At 45.0% G+C, this 15665-nt stretch overlaps 1 protein-coding gene across 1 annotated transcript in view; it reads left to right on the plus strand.

Moving 5' to 3' along the window:
- The first annotated feature begins 15242 nt into the window (after nt 1-15242).
- The window catches only part of KCNB2 (potassium voltage-gated channel subfamily B member 2), a 197879-nt gene continuing 197456 nt past the window's right edge, over nt 15243-15665 (plus strand). Inside the window, exon 1 of the mRNA XM_052788200.1 lies at nt 15243-15544. The gene's annotated coding sequence lies outside the window, so the exon portion shown is untranslated. The remainder of the gene's footprint in view (nt 15545-15665) is intronic.

Raw genomic sequence — 15665 nt, forward strand, 5'->3', positions numbered from 1 at the left:
GAGAGAGAGAAAAAATGTGTATAACTGTTCCCATGAAACTGCAGTAAAATGGTTAAAGCCATACAGCAAAGTCTAAGCTTTAGGCCTGCAACAATGGCCAAGGGATTAAGACAAGACACAAATGTTACAAGAACAGCACCAGGAAGGGCACATGTGCAAGAGGTTCTGGCTTAGGTAAAGCAGCAATACAGTCCCCCACGCCAAATCAAGTCAAAAAAAGCAACAAGACACTCTCCATCAATACATAAATGCCTGACTCCTTTTAATATATGTGAATGGGATGAAGAGATGCTTCTTCTGAGCACCAGTGGGAAAAAAGGGAATTTTGGTGATGCTTGGAGGATTATTTTTGTGACCTCTTTTTTTGTTTCAAAGAGAGGCTAATTTCCTGCTAAACTCCAAGAAGTGGATATGAAGGATGATGGTGGAAATGATTCATTACTAACCTTGAACTCTTAGATTGTTTGACTAATGAAGCTGAGATATTTATCAGTACCTGCCTTTTCACAGACTGCACCTATATTTGCATGTAGATTACACATGTAAGGGCACAGTATTGATAGTGGAATTAATCAAATTATTCTGCTTTCAGGCCAGAAAGATTCATTCCACAAATTAAATTATCTGTAATTAAGCCTTTTTTCCATGTTGTGAGATTGTCCATCTATTCTCCAGCTAATTGAGTGCAATAGTAGGGATTGATAGGCCAAGATGCAGGTCTTAAAAGAGGTCCAAAAGCCATAAGTAGTGCTAACATATCTCTTTCCTGAACACAAAAGAAATTTTAAAGCACCTGTAACAGTTTAGGGGACACTTAGAAAACACTTAGAAGGACCACAGGCCCGATTCAGTTCCTTCCTGTGATACCCAAACATTTCATGTATCATAAACCATAGCATACATCATAAATTCATATTCATATATCTCAACTGTTTCATGTATCATAAAAAAATTTCCAGAAAATGGGTTTCAAGTGGGCACTTTCTTCTAATTTGCTATTCACAAAAGATTAATGTTTGTGTAGATGGCCAGCTGAACGTATTGAGTTCATTTCCCAGTTATGTCCAAGAAGCCCACTACACAACATTAGTAAAAGCATGCATGAGCATGCCAGCATGAAATTCAGCAGCTGCAACCTCCATGCTTCCAGTCTCTACTAAGTCAGAGTTGCAAAGGCATACGTACATTTATGTAGCTCATCAAAAGCTTCAAGATACCTGTGACTCATCATGCTACACAGACGTCCTCTGTCCTTCAACAGTGTGTCTAATGCCTGTCACAGTGCTCTAAGAGGCAGCATGACAGCCTGCCCTTGCTGGAAGCTGTGCCTGTGCTGCATCTACCTCTATCACTTGCAGAGTGGCTTTGAGCTGGTAGCACAGCACGATGCAACTCAAGCGGAGCACAGCCAATGGCTCAGGCCCGAACTAAGAAATTTTTGCACTGATTTAATGTCATGTTGAACCAATGTGCTGGCACAGTTCATTAGACTGATCATAAAATAAGGAAGCTCAAAAGAGTCGTAATGTATGTAATCTAGGAGGAGAGCCAGATTGTGCAGAATTGCTTATTTAAATACAGAAAAGCATAACCCTTTTCTGTAGGTTGAAGTCCAGTAATGAGACTGGGCCAACTCAAGAAGCCTACAAAATTGAGCATACCAAAAACATATTTACTACTGCAGTATAAGGAGGCTTTTTCTGTAGGAAGGCAGATGCATATATGCAACCATTAATCTTTGAAGAACTTGAGAAAATACATACATCCTTAATAATTGGATACTTCTAATGAACATCTGCCAATATAGCATATTCAAAAAATCTTCTTGATTTAATACATGGTTACTGGGGCATACTCAAAAGCTTAGAGAACCATTAATCATGATGGTGAACTTTACATTTAATTAAGGTATTCATTTGTTCCAGTTTATATGCTCTGTCCTGCTCCTTATAGGTACCTTTCTTTCTAAAACCAAAACAGTTTAGCTAAGAAACTATTCAGGAAAATGACATTTTCATCACATTCAAAACATTTAATTTACAAAACTTGTGTTAAAAGCAAGGCAGACAAGAGTGCTCCTTATTTAGGAGCTCAGTCATGGTCTGATAAATGGTTCAATAGCTCCAATCTAACTAGCACTCGTGGCAGGCTCAGTTACAGCATGACAGTAGCTGTGGTGCATAAGCAGCAGCGTATTATGACGAGGACATTCTCAATTTAAATACCATCACTTAAACTATGATTTGGTAAGATTTTGAGTCTCATGCTTATCCTGAAGCAGGAACATAGTGTGGAACCACATTATAGATTATAGCTGTGTGGTATATAAAATACCAGAACTATGCCCTGTACTGAAAGCTGTCCAGCCATGCTAATGCACCTCAGCACTGTGACTACAGTGATCCGAGTGCTTTTGCTGCACTGTGTAGATATACTCCTAGTGGAAATGAGATAGTCTGTGCAGTAGAAGAAAACCAGTGCAGCCCCATCTCAGCTGAATGCAGGTACTGTGAGGGGTGGAGGAATGTGAAGGTTTCCTCATGCTGGACCCAGCCCTTACAACAGCCCAGTCCCAGATGTCTTGTAGCTCTCAATGCCAAATCCCCGTACACCAGCCAAATTAGATATGTAACTGCTCTTCTAGAGACAACTGGAGGAATTTACACTTTGTATGAGAAAGTAAATCTTGAGTGGCATTCAGCACATTTTTCACTTACAATAATGTAGCAAACAGCAATTCTTCAAACACCAGAACCAATGAAGCCCAATTTCCTAAAGATCTGTGTCTGATTGTTAGTACTGAATCTAAATTGTAATGTTCATGAGAAGTCTTTTCTATAACTTGGATATTTATTAGGGCTTCTCCGGGGTGAATTCTCCGGTGCCTAATAGCTCACACTGCAGCTTTTTCCATAGTTACAGAGGTTTTTTTCTACTACCTGATGAAAACCACAAGATTTTCTTATAAAATTGGAACCAGCTGCTGCCTTAGGGCTTCTCACTCACTAAAGGATCATTCTGCTAAAAGGAGCTAAATAGAATAATGCAGATTTGCATTACTCTCAGTGAACTTGCTTAAAATATTCAGATGCTGAGAACCATTAGACATTTTCAATAGTAATAGCTGAAAGACATAAAGTATTTTCTGGGAAGCATTCTCCCTATAAAGAGGTTTAAGTGTTGCTCCTAGTCATACTAAATAACCAGGAAATAAAGGAGAAAAGGACTGCGTACTTACTGAGGCATCCAACCAGAAGTTCAGTATTGTAGATTTTGGCTTCAGCTAATCCACCTCTGTTTTCAACAAGTGTGGACTTTAAAATTACCTCTGGTTTACAGAATTAGAAACAGATCTTACTGCTCTGCTTCTTCATCTGCTTGGGTTTATTCTTTATTTCAGAGAAAGTCAGTCTCTTCTGTGGGAGAAGAAAGAGATGAAAGTACTTTCCTACCTCAGAACTGATGAAAATTGTCAATTCATCTTCAGTTTACAGAATGGATGGTTACGTCTTTAAATGATGGCAGGAATTCCTTTGAATAATAGTTCAATTCTCTAAATAAGTGGTTCTTTGAGAGATAGAAATGTCCATTTGAGAATTTATGCTGGGGGCTCACCCTAAATACCTTAACTTGATTGCTCAAGTGCATGACCTAATGGTTTCTTGCTTGGAGGGTCGCAGCCATTCATCAGTCTGAAGATCATATATATCCCGCTGGCAGTACCCATAGCAAAACCCATTTATTGTCAGAATGTTTTGTTTGCCTGCAAAATAAAGATTCAAGTCTAAGAGTGTGTTCTAACAGATTAGCCACACTTTATGTAACACACCTGATATTAACATCTGTCCTGGAGAATAAAAGAGTATTCGCTATAACAGCCAGGAAAGAATGATGATGGGGAAGCAGAGGAAAAGAGCTATATCCCCCCACGGCTTGCTTCTGTCCCTCTGCAACACGTTCTGTGGGTGGATCGAGCTAGCAGTGAATTGTCATAAGTCTCCTCCTTCTCCACAGTCACGGCCTCCTTCTGCCTCAAACAGAAACACAGGCTTTTGGCCTTTTCCCTCACAATGAGCTGAATCACTAGCATAGTCTTCTTATTCAGGTCTTCAAACAAGACCAAATGCGAATGTACCATTTTCTCTATCACAGGGTTTCTCTGCCTCATAATTTGCATTGGCAGCAACTGCGTGGCATGTTTGGTACTCTTGTGAGCCTGGTCCTCACTCTTATAACCAGTGCACACAACAGTTGGAGGCAAAGCTAGCTATGTCCAACATGAATGGGATGCCCACTACCAATACAACACAGCACATCTAATTTAACCTTTAAAGTAAATTTACATGGCATCTTAGCAACAGATTTGCTAGAATCATTTGAGGAATGCTTTGAACTCGTGATACAACTTATTTGCACAGATGCTTTCTCAACTAAAATCATAGTGATAGTGGAGGCAAGTTCCCAATGGTGTGAATGCAGAGCAAAGGCAAGAGGATTGCTGCTTCATAGCTACGTGCAGTATGCCCTGTGCATTTCTACTAGCATGTGTGACATCTAAGTACTGTGATTTATTATTGAAGGTTCAGAAATATGGTACTGCAGACTACTGTATTTGCATTTGCAGCAGTTACTTTTACATAAATATTACACCGGAAGAAAACATGCATTTGCCAAAATATATGGAAAAGGCCATAAACATGCCGATATTCATGTGCCATCCATGAATTAAGGCAGTTCCATGACGTCAGCTACAGCTGACTGGGCACACTTCAATATGAGGGGGAGTTTTTCATAGAAAATGGGTGGTGAAAAATTGAAGGATGGAAAACCAGGGTAACGACAACAGTTAGCAGAGCAGTCTATTGAATGAGCAACACCAGAACATCGAAATGATGGACAGAAACGTAGCAGAAAGCAGGGTGTTATGGTGCAGAGATCACGCTGCCATCCTGAATCTTTGGCAGGTTTGAGAATTTCCTAGTGAGGGAGCGAAGTTATATCATGAGACCCACAATGCATTGCCATGGTCCCAGAACCTATGCAAATAGCAAATATGAATAATGAACATTTAAAGCAAGAACCATGCACCAGGCAAACAATTCATAAACTGGGATATTTGTCTAAGTCATTTGCAAGTAAATTCAATTAATAAGCAAATTAAAAATAATCACACAAGTCTATTTGTGCATAAGTCACTAGCAAAGTACGGGGCCTGATTTCCTGCTACTTGCATCTTCAGCAGTCGTCTCCATCTATGCGAAATGAAGGTAACACTTTTCAAATCAGATTTTGTAGGATTTCCCACCTTCTTCAAAGTCACTTTGCAGTGATACAAGCAAGTATTCAGATGGCAGTGAGCAAGAGGGTCCACTGAACACTTCTGCCTGCTCAGCTCTGCATATGACAGCTCAGCCTGGCTTCCTAGGGAAAAATCTATGCCTTTGCCTTTCAGGTCCATTCTCTCTCCACCACCTCTTCCCCATGGCTTCTAAATCCATTAGACCATTTCAAAACATTTTATCAACTTTCATGAAAAATAGTGACAGGAGAGCAAAGGAACCCACATTAGTGTCTCTGCTGAGGCTGCAATACACCTTTACTGTTATTTGCTTAATTTAGTGGAAACACTGGCCTTGCAGTGCATAGAGTTCAGAAACATCCACAGCATATGTCACTAGCAGCTGGGAAATGGGACACAATGGATGGAGGATACTGAGTGTACTTGTGGAAGATAAGGAGTATTTCAGAGCTTGTGGGAATAAATTTCAAGTACAGTTGAAGGTAGTTAGAGATAAAGGTCACTAAAACATAAAACAAGACCCACCCCAAAAGAACCTGTTTAACCTACAGTAAGAATATGAAGTTCCATGACTCTGCTTCCAGTCCTAATCAGCTTCCACATTTAAGTCACCATGTTAGTTCATACTCCTCAAAACAGTGTGTTTCATTGTGGTATCTATGAAGTATTTTTTGCATTCTTCCACCGATTTGCAAAGGACTTACATAAGCAATTTAAGAATAAGACTTTTAGTTTTTGTTGGTAGTTGTTGTTGTTGTTGTTTTGGTTTTTTTGTTGTGTTTTTTTTTAAACGGGAACAGTGAGAAATGTGTTCTGGCCAATTTCGGAAAATGCAAATATGTAAATTTACACCTCCAAGATGGGGTTTCTTAAACATAATGCCATTTATCCTACGTTATAGGAATTTAAAAAACAGCTACGGTAAGTGTAAAAATGTCTAACAAAATATTTCAGAAGATATTATGGCATGTAACCTGCCAATCGAGATTTGATATACTGCAGGGAAGCCTGAGGACTTGACATGTAATTTTAAAAAAGTTAGATTTCCTTGACTTAAATAGCACCCCATGGTATTAATCAAACCCCACAGAGCCAGCATCTTCAGGTATGCAGAATCTAAAGCAGAGAAGCAACACATACTTGCGCAATAAGAATCTCTAAAACCGTGCATCACTCAGGAAATTATTTCAGAAAGTCAGTCCCTTACTGGTTGTTATTTCTGAAGCTAGTTATAAACATAGAGCAGCTTGAAATGTTCCAGCAAAGCCGGTGTGTTAGTATCAACATGCTCATTTAAATTCACTTTGGTTTGGTGAACTTTTATGGTCCCAGAGCCTAGCTCCAAACCAACTCTACTTCCTGGCAGGCTGCCTTGGATCTAGGAACCTTGTTTCTCTTCAAGGACCACTTCATCCAACGATCATCTATCCTGCTCAGGAGCCTGGCTTGCCTATCATCTCAAGCAATCTGCTTGGTAGGTCTCTGGAGTCCCTCATGCTAGGGCTGACCCCCATATACTGCTCTCCATTCAGATGTCTCTGAGGCAGGACCCTGGCAACCTGGGAACCATCCACCTAATCAGGGCTTTCCTCCAGTTTTGCAGCAGCGAGGTGAAGCCAGCGAGAGCCCTCACTCCCCAAGCTTCCAAGCTCATACATGTTGGGCTTGAAGCCTGAAAAACCTTACATGTGCTCACTGTGCCGGTGTCTGGGCAGGGCTTGCCCTCCACCACCGAATTTGTCTGCAGCTTGTCAGGGAAGCTGGTATTTTTGTTAGTTGAGGCGATATTGGAAAAAGCAAGCATTCTCCACGAAAACTCTGCTTTTCAGACACATTTAAGAAAAAATATGATTCTTTCCCAAAAACAGTTTACAGATTGAAACCATGACCTGGTAACAACTTCATTATTGTTTCTCTTTGAGGAGGTTCTTCTTGGGCTAAGTGCCCCATTTATACATCATGGCAGTACTCTCTTCCAGACATTACAAAGGATAAAAAGGCTGTAGGGAACTGTTGGGGGTGAAGGCTAAAGAAAAAAGCAATTAGGTTAACTTATTACTCTATCAGATTTGTATACAATCCCGTAGGAAAAAAAAAAAAAGTCTGCATAAACCCTGCAAAATAGCTGAAAGTAATTTGTGGAGTTTTTTAGCTTGCTGGTTGTTTTGTGCTGCAAGCTGGGAGTAGAACGATGTTCTATGCAATGTGTTATTCACAGCTGGAGAAACATGGTCTTTATATTGGGTCAGGGTTTGCCAATGATATCAAGAGACATTTCATTAAAAAAGGTGATGTCCACAGGTTTTCTGCATCTCAGTCCTGAGACTTAATCCATGGGGAACGAGTTGAAAATGAAAAATAATGATGGAAATGAGAGGTCCAAGGCCTAACACTTCACTTGCAAATACAGTAAGTTTTAAACAAATAATCCACACAATTTATCATATTTATCAGCACTACAAGTTTATCAGATGTGTCGACAACAGCTTCCGTCTAATCTCTGGGAAGCTCACTCCCCAGTTCCCGTCACAACGTCAGAGCAGGACTACGCTGTCTGTGCACAGCTCAGTGCCCAGGTACCTGTAGAACTGCCCTGCTCAGGGAAAGCCTCAAACTGTATTTCAGGAAAATTAATCTCCCTGTAGTTCCCCCAAGAGCCTGATAGAGTACAAGATATGGAGGAAGCTCTCCTCCCAAATGCTGGGCCCTACCTCTCTGCTCAGAGTCTCTATCCTCTTCTACCCGGCTGCAGGGGAGGAGCATGGGGATTGCCCTTATAATTAGAAGCTTCATACCTCTCACAACTAATCACAGTCTGATCCTCCTCTCTCTGCAATTGGCTTCTTCCCATTGCAAAATCCTCTGCTCCTGGATGTTTCATTCTCCCTTGCTAATAAAGAGAGGTATTTAGACAGTAATTCTGAGTGGCTGCTGAACATCCCTCCTTCCAGTCCTTGCTGTTTTCCTTCAGCTTCAACCTGAGCAGAAAATGCCTTCTGCTTATGCCTAAAATATTGTGACAGATTACTTTTAATTAATCTATCATTAAATCATATTTGACTTAGAGCAGAAATAATCCTAAGCAAAAAGCCTAAAAATTCTGACTCCCATTTCGCCAGACTGAGGAAAGGCAGACAAATTGCTGCCTGCTACGTAAACCCCAGGCAGGTACCGCAAACCCCCAAAGGAGCTTGGAAAGGACGTCTTCCATAACAGCCCTCCTGGGAACAGAGAGCCCTGCTTCTGTGGCTCTGCCTCCACGGGGCCGGGGAAGAAGCCAGTGCTCCCAGTCCTGCCTACCTGCTCAGCGCTCTGCACCGCAGCAGCGAGCGACTGTAGAAGAGGCAGTGGATGGTTCCAAAGACATGAAAACCATCTCCTCGAAGGTGATATTTGGGGAAATGTATTTTTGCATTGCAGAGCTTGCAGAGTTCAAAGCTAGAAGGCAATACCTGATCACCTAGATAAGCCTCATGCTAAGTATACCTTTGGCTATAAGGATCCCCTGGCTGCCCCTATATAATATAATCAGGAAACGCCAGGTCTTTAAAGTGACAGGATTGGGTTTTATTTGACTGCTTTTTTGTCATAAACTTGGACCAAGCTACTGAAACTTCTAGAAGGCAATAGCAGAGCAAGTTTAAACCTGGGATATACCCTACCTGGGACTCATGAGCAAAGCTGAATCATCTCAGGTTGTGACCTGGCATGGGGCCAAAATAAGGGATCTCAGTTTAAAGGTCTGTGAATAACACTGGATAACATTTTAATTGACAGAGAGGATTACCATTCAGATCATGTTTAAAAAAAAACAAACAACAAAACTATAAAGATTACATTACAAAGTATGATTTTTTTTTAATGTCAAAACATAAGATAGAGTAACCCATTACAGGAGGTTAAAAAAAGACTTTTGAGTTTGTGGAAATCATCGCCATCTTATGTTACACAAAGGAGAGCCCTATATCCAAATGCTGCAGGCTGGAGCTCCAGGAGCCACTCAGCAGGCATCCTGTCTGCTTGACATAAAAGCCAACCAGTAAACCTTAACTATTTGACTTCTACATACAAGGACATGCCCCAGTTTGAAATGAATCAGTTTGTACAACTCTGATTCAACTGTAATCATATTGATATGCCTTTTTGTTTAGTTCAGGTTTGCTTTCTGTTTCTGCTACATTGTGTCTACAACTGATTTTAGCCCTAACAGCAATTACTATTTTCTTGTGCGGATTTGCCCAGAATAAAAAAAATAAAAAATTTCCACCCAGAGAAGAAAGCAACAATAAATCAATTTTTACAAACACCCAGAAAAAAAAACCTCAAAACCCATCCAAGTTGTGGCTAATTTGACAATGGCATCTTGCCCATGATCTGTCCTTCCTGGCTCTGCTCTTGCTCAGCTCCATTGCTGGTTTTGTGACACCTAGCTCTGTAAGTTTCCACTTACTGCGCTAGAGAGGAAAAAGCTGCCACTATTGCCCCTGTGTGCAGCAGCATGTCATTCCTAGATGTGTCTACAAGATAGCCTTTAAACACTAGTGAGACTCCTGTCCCACTGCATCCTGTGGAAGAGCTGAAGACCCTTCCAGGAGCCCCTCTAGAACCCAGGACCTGGAGAAAGTCTGTTGGAGTCTGATCTCTGACAGGAGGAATAGAAAACATATTATTCTGAACTGGACAAATCTGATAAAAGGAAACCAAAACCTGAAAAAGAGGGGAAAAAGAAAAATACCCAAACCACTCATTAGGAAGCATGGAAAGCTATTCCATGAATCAGGAAGTCCCTAATCCAGACCAGATTTGGTCTGAACTGTGGTAGGCTATGTCATTGCCAGAAGCTATCTCCAATGTGATTTATTTTAAAAGAATATTAGACTTGGCCAAGAAGCTGTCTTTGTTTGACTTGGTTTTATCTGGAGGTCTTGGGTGATAGAAAGGGCACTAGGATGGGGTTTGCTCCTCTCCTAGAACAAAACCTTCTTCTTTTCGCCATTTGTTGGACTCACAACTGGGAAATTAGGATACATTTCCAGACCACCTGACATTACATTTTGGCATTACAATAACTAAGATGAACACAGTCAGGAAAATTATCAACTATTTATTTAGACAGACGGGCCAATTTTGATGCTGATGACAGCAGTCCTCCTGTTGCTAGTGCTTATTGTAGTATCTGCTCCTACAAGTGAGGAATAGCCATTAAGCGAGCTTATGAGAGGATCATTCCCTTCTCCATAGGGGAGTGTCTCTAGTGTTTCTGGGGGAGGGACTGAAAGCCCTGGGTTGAGCTGAAATAGGGTCCTGGGCCATCGTCAGGTGTTGGGGGAGGCCCCAGAGGAGGCTGGGCAGGGTCAGCAGCCCTGGTAGTGCCTTCAGGGCCCTGACAAACGCAAATGCACTCTTCTTTCTTCAAAAGGAAGCAAATGTGTGGGTCACATGAGTTCACTGGTGTGGTTGAGATGGTCAGCAGTGGAAAAGACAATTATTTCTTGCAACAGTTATATTGTGATTTTTAATGATCCTCCTGCTGCATATCAAGATTTAACTATACCTTTCCAAATGTCTGCCCATCTTCCTCCAGCCATGTTTTCCTCTGTCTGCCCTCTCTTCTCACTCCCAGGAGATGTTTGGGAAGCACTGCCTCTCAGAGACCTAGTGGGCTCGTCTATGCAAACCAGGCATGAAGTGAGAAGGAAGAGGTCCAGCATGTTTATGAGGCTGGTCTTGACGAAAGCTGCTCTGAAGAACATCATTGTAATGAGGGAGAAAAATCCTGCAGCAGAAAGCTTGGTAAGAAAGACATTTCTCTTTCATTCCAGCTGTTTCTTTCTTCCCCTTATTTGACCAACTGAAACAAAACTACCCTGAAGGAAATCTTTCCCACACAGTCTGCAAGACACTGGTCACCAGCAGGGCCATACATTTTGCACTTTTTTTCTGGTAAACAGAGGAACCATAAAGGTTTCCCTTCAATTTCCAAACACGCTAGTGTAAGAGCAGAAGATGAGTGTTCATGAACAGAAAAGGCCCAAGCCTAGAAAAGGAGTGAGCCAAGAACAGTTAGCATTTGTTCATGAAGGAAAATTGAATAATGTAGATCCAGTGATGTAAACGTGCATCTAGGTATGATAACATTCCTCTATGTGTAAAAATTCTTTCCCAGAATAAAGTTATTTTTACTGTGGACTCACTAGCTCAATAAAGAAATTTTTATTCCAGAATAATTCCTTCTTTCTGAAAGCAGATTAATTGCTTATTCTGGAGCAGTGTTTACGCAGCATGCACAGCAGCATAGACGGAGAACTGCAGGAACTCACCTGTTGACTGCTCTTTCTGTCGGTTTTCCCAACAAGCAAGTCCTATTAGTGTCTGGGTGGGTGTATATGAGAGAGAAATAAGAGTGTCTCCCTTTATCAAAAATACTGAAAAATCAAATAGTAAAATCTCACAAAAAGAGTCTGGTTCTGTAAGACACTTCAAAACCACTCACTGCGTCATGAAAAGCAGTAAAGGAGCACTGGAGCTCCTGAGAACCTATTACTTCATGAGCATGCAAATGAATGAACTCTGGTTTCCTACAGCTCTGTTTCATGGGCTTTACTGGCTGCAGTGGTTAAGAAGACATAAGCTCCAGCTGAACTTCCCTCACTGATGTGACATATACATGCAGATTTTGAGGTATATAACAACACATGAATTCCTAATGCCACCTTTGCCATGCTCTGGGCACAAAGGGATACATAGAGACCCCTTTCACCCAACTGCCTTCTTTTTATTAAACTTGTAGGAATTTAATTGTCTTTGACAGTTTTGCTCACCTCTCACATTCAGGTGAAACTGTGGGTTCAAAAATTAGTAATGAGACACCTAGACACATGCATGCATACACAAGAGATGGAACGTATGGAATTCATAGATACCTACATTTCAGTTGGGGAGTAGTCAGGGAGAGGAATGGGTTGCTATGGAGCTTTGTTTATCATATAGAAGATATGGAAGAGAATTTCCCTGATTGACCATAAGGGTAGACTAGGCTGAGCAGCACAGGCATGGATGTCTATGTCACAGATGTCCAGATTTCAGACAAAGTGCATTCTGCTGGAGGCTTCAACATAAATCATTATTTCCACAGAAAACTAACCTTGAAATCAGCACCACTTAGGACTTTCCACTACTGTGGTACCCATTCAGAAAACTTTGGAAGGTAGGCCAGGAGAAGATGGTTGGTCTTTTTTAAAAATCACACATCTATATGTTCCTGCGCTGGTGGGCAAGGAAGTACGTAAAACGGGGGGAAATTAACACAGTAAATGAGTATTCAAAGTTCAACCTAATTTTTAGTTCGTTGTAATTGAAATCATGGTGGCAATACTGCCCAATCTGTTTCTTGGATGGCTTTCAATAGCATTAGGAGGTCTTTGAATTTAAAAAAAAAAAAAAAGGGAAGCTGATTGTATTGGGTTTGCGTGGCAAGGTTTTGGTAGTGGGGGGGGTTACAGGGGTGGCTTCTGTGAGAAGCTGCTAGAAGCTTCCCCCATGTCCAGTAGAGCCAATGCCAGCTGGCTCCAAGACAGACCCGCCACTGGCCAAGGCTGAGCCCATAACATGGGCTAACATATTTAAGAGGGGGGGAAAGTTGCTGTGGAACAGAAACTGCAGCTGGAGAGAGGAGTGAGAACATGTGGGAGAAACAACCCTGCAGACCCCAAGGCCAGTGAAGAAGGAGGGGGAGGAGGTGCTCCAGGCGCCGGAGCAGAGGTTCCCCTGCAGCCCGTGGGGAAGACCATGGTGAGGCAGGCTGTCCCCCTGCAGCCCAGGGAGGTCCACGGTGGAGCAGATATCCACCTGCAGCCCAGGGAGGACCCCATGCTGGAGCAGGTGGGTGCCCAAAGGAGGCTGTGACCCCGTGGGAAGCCCACGCTGGAGCAGGTTTTCTGGCAGGACTTGTGACCCCAGGGGGGACCCATGCTGGAGCAGTGTGCTCCTGAAGGACTGCACGCTGTGGAAGGGACCCACGCTGGAGCAGTTTGTGAAGAACTGCAGCCCATGGGAAGGACTCACGCTGGAGAAGTTCATGGAGGACTGTCTCCCATGGGAGGGACCCCACACTGAAGCAGGGGAAGAGTGTGAGGAGTCCTCTCCCTGAAGAGGAAGGAGCGGCAGAGACAACATGTGATGAATTGACCCCAACCCTCATTCACCGTCCCCCTGCGCTGCTGCAGGGGAGCAGGTAGAGAAAATCAGGAGTAAAGTTAAGCCCAGGACGAAGGGAGGGGTGGGGGGAAGGTGTTTTCAGATTTAGTTTTTATTTCTCATTATCCTACTCTGATTTGATTTTTCCTGTACTCAAGTCTGTTTTGCCCATGACGGTAATTGGCAAATGATCTCTCCCTGTCCTTATCTCGGCCCACAAGCCTTCCATCGTATTTTGTCCCCTCCCTGTCCATCTGAGGAGGGGAATGATAGAGTGGCTTTGGTGGGCACCTGGTGTCTGGCCAGGGTCAACCCACCACACTGATAAACATTGTGTTGGAAAGCCTTCATTCCAGCAGCAAAATGTGCAACAGTGAAGGCAGAATCTCAGAGCTATAGGATGAGATGAAGCCTGAGCAACACAATGCAGAGGGCAAAGCTACAGAGGAACTGTTATGAAACCTGAGAAAGAGAGGAGAGCTTGAAAAGGAGAACAGCTTTCTAATCCAATACCTAAAATATAGAGGGGCATCACTGAATGAGGGAGAGAGACTTCCTCCCATTATCGGGAATGATAAAGGACTTCCCATTAAAAAGCAACAAAGAAGAACTATTAAACCCCATAGGAGGGAGGAAGAGGCAGCAGGAGTAGCAGGTCTTGATCGCAGCCTGCTACCCCAGCAAGACTTGACGACAAAAGTGCGCGAGTCCCCACCCCACGAAGGGTCCTGACTCCCCAGGCACTGACTGCACCTCTGCCATGGGGTTTGGCCCTCGGTAGACCCCCGGCACACCAACAGCGAGGCTGGGCCGGGGCTGTTGGGTTGTCAGCTGGACTGGGGGAACAGCCCTGTGTTGTGCGTTGTGTGCCTGTGCCCTGCGTGGGCTGGGGAAGGGGAGAGGGGAAGAGGGGAGGGATGGTGCTGTGGGTGTACCACTGCCCAGGAGAAGGTGAGGGGGGTGGGGGTGGGAGGTGGTAGGATATGGAAGTGAGTGTGTGTGTGTGTGTGCGCACACACATTCCCTGTCTGGGGGGGAGGTGTGTGGGGAGGTCTGATCGGGTGCGCTCATTCCCTGTCTGGGAGCGTTAACGTGGGTTCACCCTTGTCTGAGAGGGGGATCTCCTCCCGGGGGGGAGGGGGGGAGTTAGTGTGGGTTGTGTGTGTGTGCGTGCGTGTGCATCCTCTGCCTGGGGGGCGGTTAGTGCGGGTTGTGTGTGAGCATGCATGTGCGTGAGCGTGTGTGTGTGTGTGCATCCCCTGCCCGTGGCATTGATACAGTGTCTGTGTGTGTCTGCATAGATATATGTGTGTGTGTGTGTGTGTGCGTGCGTGTCCATCCTCTGCCTGGGCAGGGCTGCGGGGGGAGTGTGCACATCCCCTGCCTGGGGTTAATGCGGGGGGGTGTATGTGTGTGTGTGGGGGGGGGTGCGCGCAGCCCCTGGCTGGGCTGGGGAGCGAGGAGCGTGTGCGGGCGCGGTGGGCGGGGGTGCGCGCAGCCGGGCGGGGGGCGGCGCGGGGCGGCGCGGGGCGGGGGGCGCGCGGGGGGGGGCGGGGGGCGCCCCGCGTGCCCCGGCCGGGAGCGGCCGTGCCCCCCCCGCCGCCGCCGCCGCCGCCGCCGCGCACAGCCGCAGACACGGGCGGCCGAGCCGGCAGCTCGCGTGCAGCCGGGGATTACAGCGGGGCGAGGGCAGCGCGGGCTCGGCTCTTATCCCCCCCCCGCCGCCCGCCCCGGCCCCCCCCCCCCCCCCCGCCCGCCACCCCAGCCGCTCGCCGCGCTGCTTGTTCGGCGGCTTTTCATCTCCGGGGGTAGGAGGGAGATGCCTTTGCCGTGGTTTTTCCACCCCCGGTCCTCTCCGTGCCGGGGGGGGCGGTGATGTGGAGCCGGGAATGTAGAGCAAAACCCTCCCCGGGAAGGAGCGACCAAAACAAACCTCTCGCCGTGGCTTTGGCGGCCGCGCGGTGCCCGGGGAAGCCCGAGCAGCCCCTGCCAGCGCCGGGGAATCCCTCCCACAGCCCCCGGCGGTGCCCCGGGCGCCCGCGGAGCAAGGTAAGCGGACGGGCACCTCTCCTCCGCCGAGGGCTGCCTCTGGGTTTTATTCGGGGTTTTTTGAGAGACCGAGTCATCCACGCCTCTCGCACCGGTGGGAGTTGCAAGGGAGGCGAGCACC

Source organism: Harpia harpyja, chromosome 5 (assembly GCF_026419915.1).
Source record: "Harpia harpyja isolate bHarHar1 chromosome 5, bHarHar1 primary haplotype, whole genome shotgun sequence".
Lineage (NCBI taxonomy): Eukaryota > Metazoa > Chordata > Aves > Accipitriformes > Accipitridae > Harpia > Harpia harpyja.